We start from the raw sequence: 17,750 nt of genomic DNA, 5'->3' as shown, positions 1-17,750 counted from the left end.
ATATATAATAAATTCCACAGCCAAACAACGTCGCAGCTCACAAGAGCCATGACAGTCAACGAACCGGAAGTCCAAGACTCGAGTTTCGCCCTCATTTGGGCTCATCAGTTAGACACATCCGAACTCAGGATTTGAAACCCGAGCCTCTTGCATGCGAGGCAAGCACTCTACCAACTGAGCAAACGCCCTGCACACAAGAATTTCTATTAACCAACACAGATCAAGCAAACCGCGTCGAAATCCGACTGTGAAATGAACCTACTTCGTCTCGACAAGGGACGCGGCCGTCCAACCAGTCAATAACCCTTGCCGATGTCTCACAAGTAGGATTTTAACTCGAAGGGACGACGCCGTCGAGCAATGCTAACCCAACGAGCAACTTATAATAAGATTTTCAGAATGTGAGAGATTGTATAATAAATTCCATTCTGAAAATCCTATTATAAGTTGCTCGTTGGGTTAGCATTGCTGGACGGCGTCGTCCCTTCGAGTTAAAATCCTACTTGTGAGACATCGGCAAGGGTTATTGACTGGTTGGACGGCCGCGTCCCTTGTCGAGACGAAGTAGGTTCATTTCACAGTCGGATTTCGACGCGGTTTGCTTGATCTGTGTTGGTTAATAGAAATTCTTGTGTGCAGGGCGTTTGCTCAGTTGGTAGAGTGCTTGCCTCGCATGCAAGAGGCTCGGGTTTCAAATCCTGAGTTCGGATGTGTCTAACTGATGAGCCCAAATGAGGGCGAAACTCGAGTCTTGGACTTCCGGTTCGTTGAATGTCATGGCTCTTGTGAGTTGCGACGTTGTTTGGCTGTGGAATTTATTATACAATCTCTCACATTCTGAAAATTATATATATATATATGTATATATATATATATATATATATATATATATATGATTTTCAGAATGTGAGAGATTGTATAATATATATATATATATACTCGAGTCTATGTAAATACAAATTTGCCCAAAATGGTGCAGGATCCAATCCCATTGGGATACCTATCGTTTGGAGTAATATTTTATTTCCTATTTGAAAATAGCATTCTTTAATAAGATGACTTACAAGTATTTTTAAAATATCTTTAGAAACACTAGTTTTGATATTTTTATTTTTACACCAGAAAGCTTTAGAGTTTGAAAAGTCTATATATTTACCTTTTCCACCTTCAAAAGCTAAATCTACAGTATCATTTAATTCTTTTATAAGTTTTTCGTGCGGAATTTTAGTATATAGCGTACTAAAATCATAAGTAGTTATAGATTTTGCTTTTATTCTGGAATTTATTTTATCTAATTTTTCTTTCACTGGTTGGGAATTATTTACTACCCAAAATAGATTTATATTACTATAGAATTTACTTTTCAGGTGAAAATTATTTATTTGATTTATAATTAATTTAAATATTTTAGATATAGCTTTACTTAAAGGTTTAGTGATGCACGTCTTTGAACCTACAATAAATCTAGCACCAACTGGATTTTTATGCATTTTAGGTATCCAATACATACATGGAAGATTTTTGTGCTTGTCTTCTAACTTTAATCCTACTTTTTCACTAATAATACTATTATTCAAAATAATGCTATCTAAATTACTAATACTTGCTTTATAAGTATCCGAAACGTTTCCTATAAGTCCTACTTCTATCAATAAACGTTGTATATAATATTTTTTACATATAAAAGCTATATTGTTTGCCGCTTTATCAATCGGAACTATTACAAACTTTTCTTGAAGTATTTTAAGCTCCTCCCGTATTTCTGAATTTTTTAAAAGAGGATTGGTTTTTCTAGGGTGTTTAAATTGTTTTATATGTTTAACCTTTTCATTTACGCATTCAAGTATACTATTTTTCCGTGCATCAAACGTAGACTGTGCTAATTTATATTTATTTACCATAGACATAATAAAACATTTTAGTGCTTTAGTTACTTCTTTAACGCATTTAGTTTAATTTAGGGATTTAGGTTCTCTATAATTTGGACCCTTACTAAGTGGTTTTCTTAATTTAGGATTATTTACTATCTTTAAATCTCCTGTAATTACATGTTTTATCTCATTATTACAGAAAGGAGAGGAATTACATTCACATTCTGGAATATTTATATTATTATCATTTATATTTATATGTTCTACCGTTTTCTTATAATTAAAAATCTTATTGCGTATTGTTGGCCCTAGTTTATATGTAACTATTGGTTTTTGATCTTTTGTTTGTAACTTATTTGGTAGTAATTGATGTGCTTACAGTTATATCACATAGGATTAGCAAATCTCTCGACGGTGGCAATCTTTCTAGGGCAATTGCTCTTGACATATCTAAAGCCTTTGATAGGGTATGGCATAAAGGTTTACTTCATAAGATCGCTAGCTATGGTATAGCTGGAAAAGTCTTCTCAATTATTAAATCATTTCTTTCTGATAGGTTCATAAGAGTAGTAGTTGAGGGGCAAAAATCAGAAGCTCACAGTATTAATGCCGGTGTCCCTCAGGGGTCCATCCTGGGCCCAACTCTTTTCCTGATCTACATTAATGATCTTCCAAATCACATCCTTACATCATTTGTAGACATTTATGCTGACGACACTACCATTTATGGTAGCACATCTAAGACAGTAAACGACCAAGTTCTCTCCAATTCTCTCTCCTCTGATCTTGAGCACGTAGTACAATGGGGAAAGGAGTGACTGGTTACTTTTAATGCATCTAAAACCAAGCTTCTCTCTTTACATCATCAACATTCTAATCCACATTTGGCATCAATTGAAATGAATGGCTCTCGTCTTCAGGAGGCCTCAAGTTTTGACAAGCTTCTGGGCTTGACCATTACTCCTGATCTTAAATGGAACACGTACATCAAATCTGTTGCCAAGGCCGCTGGAAAAATGGTGGGATCTTTCTATCGATCCAGTAAATATCTCACTGCTGATGCTATTCTCTATCTATATAAGAGCCAGGTACGTCCAAGGATGGAATACTGTTGCCACATCTGGGCAGGAGCTGCTAGAAAGGACTTGTCCTGCCTTGATAGAGTTCAAAATAGACTTCGTAGCCTCGTAGGAGATGTCCTTTTCTCCTCCTTGCAACCTCTATCTCACAGAAGAGATGTTGCGAGTTTGTCTCTGATGTATCGTTATTTTCATGGAAAGTGTTCGACTGAGCTTCAATCTATGGTCCCCCCTCGCCAAACTTTCACAAGAAACACTCGTATAGCTGTAAACACTATCAATAATTCCCCCCACTCTTTATCTGTGCCTAAACCTAAACGTAGATTCCATGAACAAAGCTTCTTTCTTAGAACTGCACGCCTGTGGAATTGTCTTCCGTTTTCCTGCTTTCCGGCTGACTACAATATGGTTGTGTTCAAGTCTAAAGTAAATAAGTTCTTGATGAGCCGTTCCATATAAGTTATCAAAGTTACCAAATTTTCATTACTAATGATTACTATATTGTCCAATTTCTACTGTACACTCTTTAACCCTTATCCTTGAGTGGCCTCTTGGCCTTGATAATGTGGTGATGCCTATGTAAAAAAAAGAAAAAAAATTGTATAGTTTTTTGTTTATTAAATATTTTAGGTAAATTTACATCATCAAAACCTTTATTTTCATACAAAACTACACACACATTTTTAGGTTTCTCTTCATATCGTTCACTGGTGGCTTATATAATTTAGTGTCGATTATATCCAGAATATAGTCATACCATTGAATAAAATAGTCCTTCTTATATATCGTATCCGGTTGTAATAATATTTTAGATGCTATTTCCTTCAAAACTTTGTTTTTGGTTTGATTAAGCAATTTTCTTACATAATTGAACGACTCATAAATTTGATTAATAATAATATCTTTAATTTTACTAAAAAATCCTCGCATGAAATAACTGATTTTCTATTATTTCTATTAACATGAGTTCTATCTCTAATACCGTAGCGAGGCAAAGCTGGATATAATCTACCTATAATTTCAGAATCTTGTAGGTTAGGTTTTTTAACTTTAATATTCAACCCATATGGGTAAATTACTCGCATTTTTTTAATTATATCGTCTGCCTTATCCTGACGCATCCTTAGGATATCATTATCTACATTACCTAGACTATTATATCCATTACTTTTAAATTTTTCAATTATTTGTACGGAAAAAGACGACTGACTACAGGTTTCTTTAAAATGTTTAACCACATGAATACATCCCTTAGTGCTAGTCCTATGCAAATTCAAGCGCTTATTTAGAGGCATTACAGTTTCCCCTACGTATTGTAAATTACAGTTTTTACAGGACAACAGGTAGACCAAATTTTGGGACCTACATGACAAATCTTCTTTAGAATGATTTATAACAGAATAAATTTTATTAGTCACATTTGACTTATATTCTTTCGATGTTATAAGAATATTACAAGTTTTACGTAAGGGTGCTCCACAAGGAGCAACCTTAAAATTATTATCGGCCGAACAAGTCCCATTTGCCACCTCCTTGGGTAGTAAGCCCTAGGGGAACTCACTAGTTCTGAAGACTGCCCAAATATATATATATATATATATATATATATATATATATATATATATATATATATATATATACCCGTTCATGTACACTTTTTCATGATAAAGCTAGGACCCAGAATTAGATAGAATCGGGCAATTGCATCGACAATGGACAACGTCAGACTGAAGGTGGTTTTCGATGTACTGCATAAGAGGGTCAGAACAGTAGTCTAAAGAGCAGAGTGTATTTTAATGTGATAGTAAAATTACTAATGTAATTAAAATACAAGAAAAAAAAAGTGCTCATTGTAATGCAAATATATAATAAGCTCGAGAGGCAAATATCCTAGAGCTCATTTAATATTTAGTAAGGTGATTGATAATTTATAATTCAAATTAAAATTAAAAATTAAAAATCTGTTTCATAAGAAGGAACACATAAAACCAATAAATTGTACGATCGTTTCGGGAGCGATGTTTTAATTGCAATAGACATTAAGTCATGGACAATAATTTTAACATATAGTTTTTTTTTTTTTTAAACAAAGCCTCCTCATCAGCAAATACATTGTTTGTTTTTTTTTTAAGACACCATAAATAAACCTAGCATTTTTTAAGTAAGGCAGATGTATCTGGAAAATATTAAAATACAACGGAAAATAGTTACTTATTGATGTTGGTAAGCAAAGTAAGAGGGGCTGAGATTAAAAATTAGAATAAAATTATAAAGCTGAATTTAGTTTAAATATAAGGTTATAAGTTTTTAAGAAAATTTAACACACATATATATATATATATATATATATATATATATATATATATATATATATATATATATATATATATATATATATATATATATACCTAATGGTTCGCCTTTTGAAAATCGTAATTATCGTCGAAGCATTCATTTGGATGTTAGATGTAGCTTATAAATGCTCGAAATGTTGAATTTTAAAAGTGAACGCCAATGGAATATCTTTAACGTCTAGAATACGTTAGTAACGCCTAATTTAAATTAAATAGTAGATTTTAAAAAATAAAGGGAGATAATCGTATTTGGCTAGTAAAATGATCAAAGGGAGATAATCAGCCTTTATGTTGTTTTATATAATATAAAAAATCTTATTGAAAGTAATTAAATAAAATTAACAATATTTTAATCATTTATTTATTTATTTATTCATTGAAATTAATAAAAATAGTAACATGCAAAGGTTAAATTTAAATAGATATTTAAGTAAGATATAAAATAATGGTAAATGTATCAGATAAACCAATAATAATAATAATAATAATAATAATAATAATAATAATCCAAATTTTATAAATAAACATATTAAATTATAAATTACAAATTCTAAGATAGATTATTAATAAGAAACATTTTTAATGACTTATGGTGGTTTATATTTGTTAAATTGAAACCAACGTTTATGAATGCATGAAGATAAAAGCTCATCTCTTGAATTTAGGAGGGTGGTTTTATTTTTTATATCATCATATTTTAAAATCTTAAGGGCCTCATATCTACAAAGTGCACAAAATCTTTCCCCCGGCATATATACTTTATATGATCCTATTATTTCCCATTTCAAATTGAAGGAAATATTCTTATCATTGAGTCGCCAAATATGTTTAGATCGAGTGGTTTGGTTCACCAGGGAGGGATTTTTAAAAGAGTGCTTGTTGGTATGTAATGGTTTGGTTTGTATTTGATTGGTAGATTGGTTAAAGTGGGTGTAGTTATTTAATTGTGTAGTCGAGCTATGGTTGTCATTAACATCATTTAAATTTGGGGTTTGTGACACTGTGCAGCTATAAACTTCATTTTTTATTTTGTAGGTACCTTGTAAAGGGCATCTATTTTTTCTTCTACAGTTACAGCCTGCTATAGTTTCTGTATTTGTATTTTGTATCTTATTAATTTTTTTATTGTTAGAACTAATTATTTTTATGAAGGTTTGGCATAGTTGTGTAAGACATTTTGATCGTGTTCTTATTAAAGATTTTACTGTATCTATGAGGGGCTTTAAAGTTTTTTTCTAATATTTTAAAGAATTCTCTGGCTATGTTTGTCTCAAGATTTTTGGAATATGGAGGGTTGAACTATAGTCTGTTTTTACCCTTACGGACTTTGGTTAGTTGTTTATTTGTGCTAGTGGCTAGTACTTGCGGTTCCATTTTGCTTGGACAAAAAATGACCAAAATGCAATACAAAGCAAAATGGAACTGCAAGTATTAGCCACTATATTATCCAACACATACGGCGCTTAGCATTCCCCAAAAAGTCACCCATCTGGTACTGGCCAGCCTCAACGTTGCTTAACTTCGGAGGTTATGGGTTATGTAGGCAACAAATATATATATATATATATATATATATATATATATATATATATATATATATATATATCACTTATGAAAAAGAAACCTTTATAAAGATGGTTCTTCAAGTAATCGTCAAAACACGTTAAAATTACATGGAAATTTACAGCACTAAATAAACTTATTTAGTGCTGTAACTGCTATCGTAGTTTCTTCCAAACTATCATTAAATTTTGGATTTTTTAATTTCGCCACATAAAATCTATAGAGTGAGATAAAAGACAGAATTATTTGAAATTCAAGTACTTATGTTATAATCTTTTTTATGTTCTTGTAGCAAATCGTCCTAAATCTTATTTAGACAAAAAGAAATAATAATTACTTCAAAAACCTTTTTAAAAAATATATATATATGTTATCCATCAAATGGCAGTGAATGTTGTTGTTTTTTTTTGGGGGGGGGGGGTAAAATTAAAAATTATATTAAAAATTAAAAATATGTTTCAGAAAAAGTTTTATATTATTCTGCTTTTCATATATTAAAAATTCAGGCTTTTATCTTTCTGGGAAAAAAAGTTGCTCAAGAATAATGGATTTTAATAGATTTTAATTCGTTTTAAAAAAACAACAACTGGGTTTTTCTACAATATTTTGGCTATGCCTACATATACTCATCTTCCCTTGTGTTTCATACAGCAAAATTCTTATTCTCTGCTCTATAATAAAAAGCAATGAATATTTATATCGTTATTTATTATTTTCTTTTTGTTCGTTTTTAAGTCCTTATTTCTTTCTCCCCCTCTATTTATAATTGTTTTCCAAACCTTTTTTTTTTCTTTTCAAGTTTTCTATGGAAAGATCCGCACTGATTAACACATGAAATGAAAGAAGTAAATGCTAATAACAAAACATAACAACAAAAAAAAAAGCTATCTTCTTTTAAAATAGAAATGCCATTTTATTTGAGATTAAATATGGCTGAAGATAACCAGGTAACAATTATGAATATAAAACAAAAACATTTTTAAAAAAGTTATTTTTCAATTCGTGTCCGCTTCCGACTTTCAAAAATTAGGTTCAATATTTCCCTGAAACCGACACAATTATGAATTTCCATTTCGATTTTTTAAAACCATTTATATATATATATATATATATATATATATATATATATATATATATATATATATATGTGTGTGTGTGTGTGTGTGTGTGTGTGTGTGTACGAATATATACATATATAAACATATGTACACATATACACATATATATAAACATATTTATACATACACATATACATATATAGATGTCTACATAGATATATATACATGCATATATACATATATATATGCACACATATATATACATAATCAGATATATATACATATATATATATTTGTATACATATATATATATGCATGCATATATATGTATACATACATATATATACATATATATGCATAGTATATACATATACATATATATATACATATACATACACATATATTACAAACATATATATGCCTACATGTACATATATATACACACATATCTATGCCTACATATACACATATTCATACATATATATATACATATATATACATATACACACATGTATATATATGAAAATATATTCATATATATACATATATACTTATATACATATATATATATACATATATATATGCATATATAAATCTATATACATATATATATACACATATACACATATACACATATATACATATACATATATATATACATATATATACATATACATATATATAAATACATATATACACATATATGTACATATATAAATACATATATATACATATATGTACATATACATACATATAAATACATATATATAAATACATATACATACATATACATATACACATCTACATATATACATATATATACATATATGCATATATATACATATGTACCTATATATATGCATATATGCATACATATATATACATATATATACATATATATATATATACTCATATGTACATATATACACATATATACATATATGTATGCATATATACACAGATATATATGTATATATATACACATTTATACACATATATACACATATATATATATTTACATATATATGTGCATATACATATAGATACATATATATATATATATACTTATACGTATATATATATATATATATATATATATATATATATATATATATATATATATATATATATATATATATATATATATATACAGTGATGATCATATTTATTGGCACGGTAAAATAAAAGTTAAATTTTGTCTAATAAATTCTAAAAAAGGGATTAAATTAAAGAAAATAACAAAGTATATTATGTATTTTTAACTGGCCTTTCCGATGCAGCAATCGGATTTTAGAAAAAATAAATAACAAAGGAACAACAAACATAATTGCAAAAAACCATTGTTCAAAATTATTGGCACGGCTTTGTTTTTCTTTTAGTATCAGTATAATATCAATCAATTTCCGGTTTACGTGCTTTCTGAACTTTTTTATAGCCATATTATGCTTGTTTAACGCTAATTCAGTGAATAATTTTTTTCAGATAATTTTTAGATAGCGATTTATTTAAACTATTATAAGTGACTAAATTATAATTTTCAATCGCCATGGTTAAAACTAAGGAACACAGCGAAGACGTCAGGAAGCTTGTTGTAGCATGCCATACCAATGGGGAGGGCTATGATAAGATTTCAAAGAAGCTAAACCTTCCCAAATCCACTGTTAGAGTCATAATAAACAAGTTCAAATCGCAAGGCCACGTTATGAGTTTAGAGGGTAGAGGGAGAAAAAGGATTCTTTCCCCAAGAGATGAACGGAAAATTGTTCGACAAGTAAAACAAAACCCAAGGATCTCTGTTGGGGAGATTGTTGATGAACAGAGCACCTCTGGAGTGAATGTATCTCGACATACAGTTGGTAGAGTTTTGAAGAGAGCTGGTTTAAAAGCATGTCGTCCGAGAAAGACTCCCTTATTGAAGCCTATGCACCTGAAAGCAAGGCTAGCCTTTGCAAAACGTCATATTGATAAAGATGTTGCATTCTGGAAACGTGTTCTATGGACTGACGAAACGAAAATAGAGTTATTTGGCCATAATAAAGTGTCTTATATTTACAGAAAATCTGGCGAAGCTTTCCTGCCTAAGAACACCATACCCACAGGGAAGCACGGTGGAGGCAGTTTGATGTTTTGGGGATCCTTTGCTGCCTCTGGACCAGGGCGACTTGTTAAGGTCACAGGTAGCATAAAAAAGGAAGATTATGTTAAAATATTGGATGAAAACCTGAAAGACTCTGCTAAAGAGCTCTCACTTGGTCGTCGTTGGTGGTTCATGCAAGATAATGACCCAAAGCATTCGGCTAAACTGACTAAGAAATGGCTTGAGGACAATCATATTAATGTTTTGGAGTGGCCATCACAAAGCCCAGACCTTAATCTAATTGAAAATTTATGGAGAACATTAAAATTGAGGGTAATGCAAAGGAAGCCTAAGAATCTTATTCAATTGGAGGATTATTGTCAGGAAGAGTGGGCTAAAATTACTACTGAAGAGTGCAACAACTTGGTTGTAAACTATGAAAAGCGACTGAGGAAGGTAATCAAGGCCAAAGGCTATACAATTGATTATTAAATAAATCGTGCCAATAATTTTGAACAAGGGGTTTTTGCAATTATGTTTGTTGTTCCTTTGTTATTTATTTTTTCTAAAATCCGATTGCTGCATCGGAAAGGCCAGTTAAAAATACATAATATACTTTGTTATTTTCTTTAATTTAATCCCTTTTTTAGAATTTATTAGACAAAATTTAACTTTTATTTTACCGTGCCAATAAATATGATCATCACTGTATATATATATATATATACATATATATACATATATATATATATATATACATATATATATACGGAAGTCTGGGTAGATTATCCTTAAATGTAACACGTCTCTCATTTGATTTTATATATATATATTCATATACATGTATTTGAAATTGGTATACTTAGAAAGTATTTTTTTTTTTCATTTAAGCAACGGAGATACTTTGTCTTACGATTTTTTTTTTTTTTTTCTGTATAATTTTTTTTATATCAAAATTGAAAATATTCATGAAGGTTCCATAATTATCACTGTCACGAGCGCTTTTTATTTGCTCCCCAATCATCTTCAGGTGTTGAGGAAGTAAAAGTGAAAAGGAGCAAAAATGGAAATTAAAAAGTGAAGAATAAAATATACATTAAACCGCGTTAAGTGATGGCAAGTTAAAATATATAAAGTCGATGAGAAGTCGATTAAAAATTCGATTATTAAAATCAGCAAGTTTGGCAAAGTTCGTCCATTTTGCGCTACGCAAGACATTTTAACACATTGCTGCTTTTCTTGAATGCAATATCATTTATAGTTGGGTGCTGAATTCTAATGTAATACACTTCAAGAATTTTTAATTTTTTAAAGATTATTTTAGCGTTGTATGATTTTTGTGTTGTTGAGCATTTTTCTAGGATTAGAGGGGTGACAGTTGCGTTCTTTTATTAAATGTTGATATATAAGCGCTAGTATTGTTTAAATGCATGGTGATTCGCCGGGACAACGTTTTCGTTGTATGCTCAATATATCTGTTATTCTTATATTTATTTTCGAAGTTACGTTCTCCTAGAGAGCATTTGAACTCATACACCACATTGGTTTTTTCTAACGCTTTTATAGGCGGTGATGTGTTGTTTCTGACAACGAGGTTTTGTGTTCTGAACTTCTTGTAGTAAAAATTAAAATTAATTTTCGAGTTACTATCAATAGGCGTCAAATATCTACGAACGATATTTTTTTATTGCATTTTCTTCGATTCTGGTGTCATTTGATTTTGGTAAAATATGTTAATGGAGTTTGCATTACGGTGCTGGCTAATATTATGATTAGGGTTTTCATGGGATTGTAGCATTCGTTTTATTTGTTTATCAATAATGTCATTCGGAAAGTGATTGTTGATGAGTACTTTTTTAATGTTTTTTAGTGCCTTTTTTGTGGATGATATGATTTTAGCGCGATTCAATAGATTTTTAATTATTTAAATTACTTAATTATTTTGTATCTTTGTGAGCACTCACTCTTAAAGCTCAGGGGGCTTGAATATTTATGCTCTTTGGTTTTTTTATATACAGAAGTGTTGGAAGTATTAATGGACGTATCAATAAAGACGTCAAGAACTGATGATGATGATCATGATGATGATGATGATGATGATGATGATGATGATGATGATGATGATGATGATGATGATAATAATAATAGATTGTAGACTTCTCGGTACCCTGGGACAGGAATGTAAGAGAGAAGGAGAATGAGAAGCGGAGCAATTATGGTCCATTGGCCTTGGAGATAAGGCGTATACACGGCGTTAAAACACAAATAATCCCGGTCGTAGTTGGAACACTAGAAGTAATATCAAGTCGGCTGGAAGGACAATTGAAAAACCTACAAATCCCCGATGTTTTAGGCGGCCTTCAAACCTCGGCAATTGTAGGTACCACCAACATCCTTAGGAAAAACCCTTGATCTTTGAAGCTCCTGGAAATGAATCCCATCCCTTTTCAAAGAGACGTTGATAAACGAAGTCATCATCATCATCATCATCGTCATCATCGTTATTATTATTATTATTATTATTATTATTATTATTATTATTATTATTATTATTATTATTCAACTCCACTATGAACTTAAGAATTAAGTATTTTGGAAAAAATTCCTGTAGTTGGTATATCCATTCATTATTTTCTGCTAGAATAAGATTGTCGTCCACGTAGGGTACATACATATTTTATTCTCTCGATGTGCCATGTAGAATTCACTTAGGGTCAGTCCGAGGGATGATCCCATTGCCACTCTATCTATTTGGCTATATATCGTACCGTTGGGGTCAGAGACGGGGACTTGTGTAATGCAGATTATAGTAATTTCTTTATTTAAAAATTTATTTATTTATTATTCTAGTTGGAGGGAGCGACGGATTATTATAAATGTTCTTGATAATTATATCAATTGTTTCTACTAGTGGTACATTAGTGGATAAACTTTCTATAGCAATTATTTTGTTTTCCAGTTGCATCGATTTAAATATTTGCATTAGTTCGTGTGTGGACTTAATGCTATACTTGTTTGGAGTATACAGGCTAATAAGTTCGTTTAAGGTTTTTGTAAAAAAAAAAAAAAATAGATGAGAGTAGGAATTTGGGTTTTTTTTTTTTACACATGCATCTCCACATTATCAAGGCCAAGAGACCACTCAAGGATAAAAGTTAAAGAGTGTACAGTAGAAATTTGACAATATAGTAAGCGTTAGTAATGGAAATTTGGTAAATTTGTTAACAAGTGGAACGGCTCATCAAGAACTTGGCTTGACCATTACTCCTGATCTGAAATGGAACACGTACATCAAATCTGCTGCCAAGGCCGCTGGAAAAATGGTGGGATCTTTCTATCGATCAGGTAGATATCTCATTGCTGATGCTATTCTCTATCTATATAAGAGTCAGGTACATCCAAGGATGGAATACTGTTGCCACATCTGGGCAGGAGCTGCTAGAAAGGACTTGTCCTGCCTTGATAGAGTTCAAAATAGACTTCGTAGCCTCGTAGGAGATGTCCTTTTCTCTTCCTTGCAACCTCTATCTCACAGAAGAGATGTTGCGAGTTTGTCTCTGATGTATCGTTATTTTCATGGAAAGTGTTTGACTGAGCTTCAATCTATGGTCCCCCTCGCCAAACTTTCACAAGAAACACTCGTCTAGTTGAAAACACTATCAATAATTCCCCCCACTCTTTTTCTGTGCCTAAACCTAAACGTAGATTCCATGAACAAAGCTTCTTTCTTAGAACTGCACGCCTGTGGAATTGTCTTCCGTTTTCCTGCTTTCCGGCTGACTACAATATGGTTGTGTTCAAGTCTAACGTAAATAAGTTCTTGATGAGCCGTTCCATATAAGTTATCAAATTTACCAAATTTTCATTACTAATGATTACTATATTGTCCAATTTCTACTGTACACTCTTAAACCCTTAACCTTGAGTGGCCTCTTGGCTTTGATAATGTGGTGATGCCTACGTAAAAAAATTAATATATATATATACATAAAAATATACACATACATATAAGTATATATATACATATAGATATATATATACATATAAATTTTTATATACATAAATATATATATACATGAAAAATATATATAGAGAAATATATATAGGCATAAATATATATATAAAAATAAATATATACACATATAAATATATATACACATATAAATATATACACACAAACACACACACACACACACACACACACACACATATATATATATATATATATATATATATATATATATATATATGCATGCATATAAAACAGTATATTATAAATATTCAAGAGTCAATATTTATAAAGTAATCTCAACCAGATGTAAAAGTTCGATGAAACCAAATAGGAAATAGAAATAAAAACAAATAGTTTATAAAACATGTTAAAAAAAACACTTTGAAAAGAAACATGTTTATTTATCTACTTGTTCTTTTAGACATATGAATATATATATATATATATATATATATATATATATATATATATATATATATATAAATGTATACATAAATATATATATTTATTTATATAGATGTAAATATATATACATATAAATTATGAAGTGATATACATATTAATATATATATGTACACAAACACATAAATATATATATATACATGTAAATATATATACATATAAATCTATATACATATGAATATATGTATAAATATAAATATATATACATATAGATATATATATAAATATATATATACATATAAATATATATATATATACATATAATATATATACATATATATATACATATGAATAGATATACATATATATACATATAAATGTATATACACATATATACATATAAATGTATATACACATATATATACATATATATACACACATATATATACATATATATACATATATATATATACATACACATGCATAAAAAGTACTAGAGAACTTATTGATCCGTGCTGAAATAATAACTTTATTATTTAAACAGCCATTCTTAACAAAAGGAGGAGTCGATTTTTTGTACCTATTCTATACTTTACACTTACAATTAAATTTAAAAAAAACATATCATAAACTTTAATTAAACTTGGAAACTTTAAAAAATAGCGCGGGTCAGTAAGTGCATTAGCACCACATATATATATATATATATACATATATATATATATATACAAATTTATATATAAATATATATATATAAATATATATATACATATATACATACAAAAATATACGCATATATATAAATATATACATATATATATATGTATAAATATATATATACGTATATATATATATAAATATATATATCTACATTTATATAAATATATACATATATATAAATATATTTACATATATATAAATATATATACACATATATAAATATATATACACATATATATACATATAAATATATACATATATATACACATATATATACATATAAATATATACATATATATATAAATATATCTATATACATATACAAATATATATATATACATATATAAATATATATATACACATATATGTGTACATATATATATAATTATATATATATATACATTAAAATATACATACACAAATAAATATATACATATATGTACATATATGTATATAGAAATATATATATAAATATAAATATAAATTTATATATACACATAAATATATATACATATAAATATATGTGTACATATAAATATGTATATATAAATATATATGCATACATATAAATATATATACATATAAATATATATACATATATATACATATAAATATCTATATATACGTAGAAATATATATATATAGATGTAAATATATATACATGTAAGTGATGATCGTGATATACATATAAATATATATATATACACGCACATAAATATATGTACATATAATTATATATATACATATAAATATATATATACATACATATAAATATATATATACATGTAAAGATATGTATACATATAAATATATAGATATAAATATATATGTATATATATATATCATATATAAAATATATTTTAGTAAAATATATAACGTAAAATAACGTAATTATTTCAGCACGGATCAATAAGTGCACTAGTACCTAATGTGTATATATATATATATCATATATATATATATATATATACACATTAGGTACTAGTGCACTTATTGATCCGTGCTGAAATAATTACGTTATTATTTAAGAAGCCATTCTTAATATGGGGAGGGTGTGTTTTGTACCTATTCTATACTTTAAACTTACAATTGAATAAAAAAAACATATCATAAAACTTTAATTAAACTTGGAAATACGATTTTTAAAAAAGCACGGATCAGTAAGTGCACCAGCTCCACACACACACACACACACACACACACACACACACACACACACACACACACACATATATATATACATATACATACATATATGTTTATATATGTATATATATTTATATATATATTTGTATATATATGTATGCATATATACATACATATATATACAAATATATATATTAATATATACATATATATATACATATATATACGTATATATATACATATATATACATATATAAATATATATACACACACATATATATATATATATATATATATATATATATATATATATATATATATATATATTTATATACAAATATCATAAATATCAGATAATAAAGAATAAAACAAATGAATAAGGTAATACAAAGAAACCAAAACTTACCGCAAAGAAATTCTCTTTAAATTCTGAGCGTGTAAAAAAATGCACAGAAAACTTGTAATTGTATTGAAATCCTGCAATAATGGATTTCACCGTTGTCGGAATATCACTTTGACACTGAACAGAAATGTCTGTGTTATAGATGTTTATGTGCACAGACAGTCGGTAGACACAGACAAAGGTATTCATAACTTTTAAGTAGCAGTTTCCCGCCGTATTGTAAATACTTTCAAATTTTGTGAAATTTCGTGGAAAAAACAAACTCTACGAACACAACGACTAGGTCATTTCGAATGTGAACAGCCACTTTTGTTCGTTCGTGTTTATCCGGGTTTAGCTGAAAACAGTTCCGGTTTAAATTAAGGCAAACGCCCAACATAAAATGCATATAGAGCAAGTGCATGTGCCTTTTTTTTCCTCAGCAACTAAAATTCAGCAGAATGTTAAAAAAGAAAAAAAAATGAGAAACACGATTTATACTAATATTGGACTTATTTATTATTAATTAAAAAGAAAAAGAAAAATGAAGGAACACAATTCGATTTATACTGAAACTGAACTTTATTTAATACTAGCCTGGGTGGCCGGCGTTACCCGGGTTTTTGGAGATGTGTGTTGAGCGAAAAAAAAATAAAATGAAATAAAAGTGGTAGTTGGCAGGCAGGCTCGAACCCGTGAATGGTGAGAGAGGTGTTAAAATAAAAAAAAAATAGCATTAGCGTTGGGAGGGAATCAAAACAACAGTAGGCAACCAAGGTGAAGAGAGTTGTTTAAAAAAATCGTAGTAGGCAGGCAGGCTCGAACCCATGGCGCGAAGGCCGAAAAGAAAGTGAAAGAAAAGCTGACGGCTTAGCCGATGTCTCCATGACGCGACTGGAAGCCAAAAGTATTAAAATTAACCATTGTCAATCCAACGGTGACGATGACTTGCTAAATGTCGGTAAAAAATATCGACCCCTTCTTGTACAAAATGGCCGAGTTTAGGGTGAAGGGATTAATGTTTTTAGTCAATTTTTCGATATTTGTCGTCCGAGACGTCGAGCTTCAAAACGATACCGATCTCGT

At 29.0% G+C, this 17,750-nt stretch overlaps 1 protein-coding gene across 1 annotated transcript in view; it reads right to left on the bottom strand.

Moving 5' to 3' along the window:
• The window catches only part of LOC145248118 (uncharacterized), a 37,295-nt gene extending 20,142 nt beyond the window's left edge, over positions 1 to 17,153 (bottom strand). Inside the window, exon 1 of the mRNA XM_080109909.1 lies at positions 16,689 to 17,153. The gene's annotated coding sequence lies outside the window, so the exon portion shown is untranslated. The remainder of the gene's footprint in view (positions 1 to 16,688) is intronic.
• Positions 17,154 to 17,750: the final 597 nt, after the last annotated feature.

The sequence above is a fragment of the Euprymna scolopes genome, chromosome 26 (genome assembly GCF_053919585.1).
Source record: "Euprymna scolopes isolate OS-2025 chromosome 26, ASM5391958v1, whole genome shotgun sequence".
Lineage (NCBI taxonomy): Eukaryota > Metazoa > Mollusca > Cephalopoda > Sepiida > Sepiolidae > Euprymna > Euprymna scolopes.
This window is presented reverse-complemented; position numbering and strand designations above follow the sequence as displayed.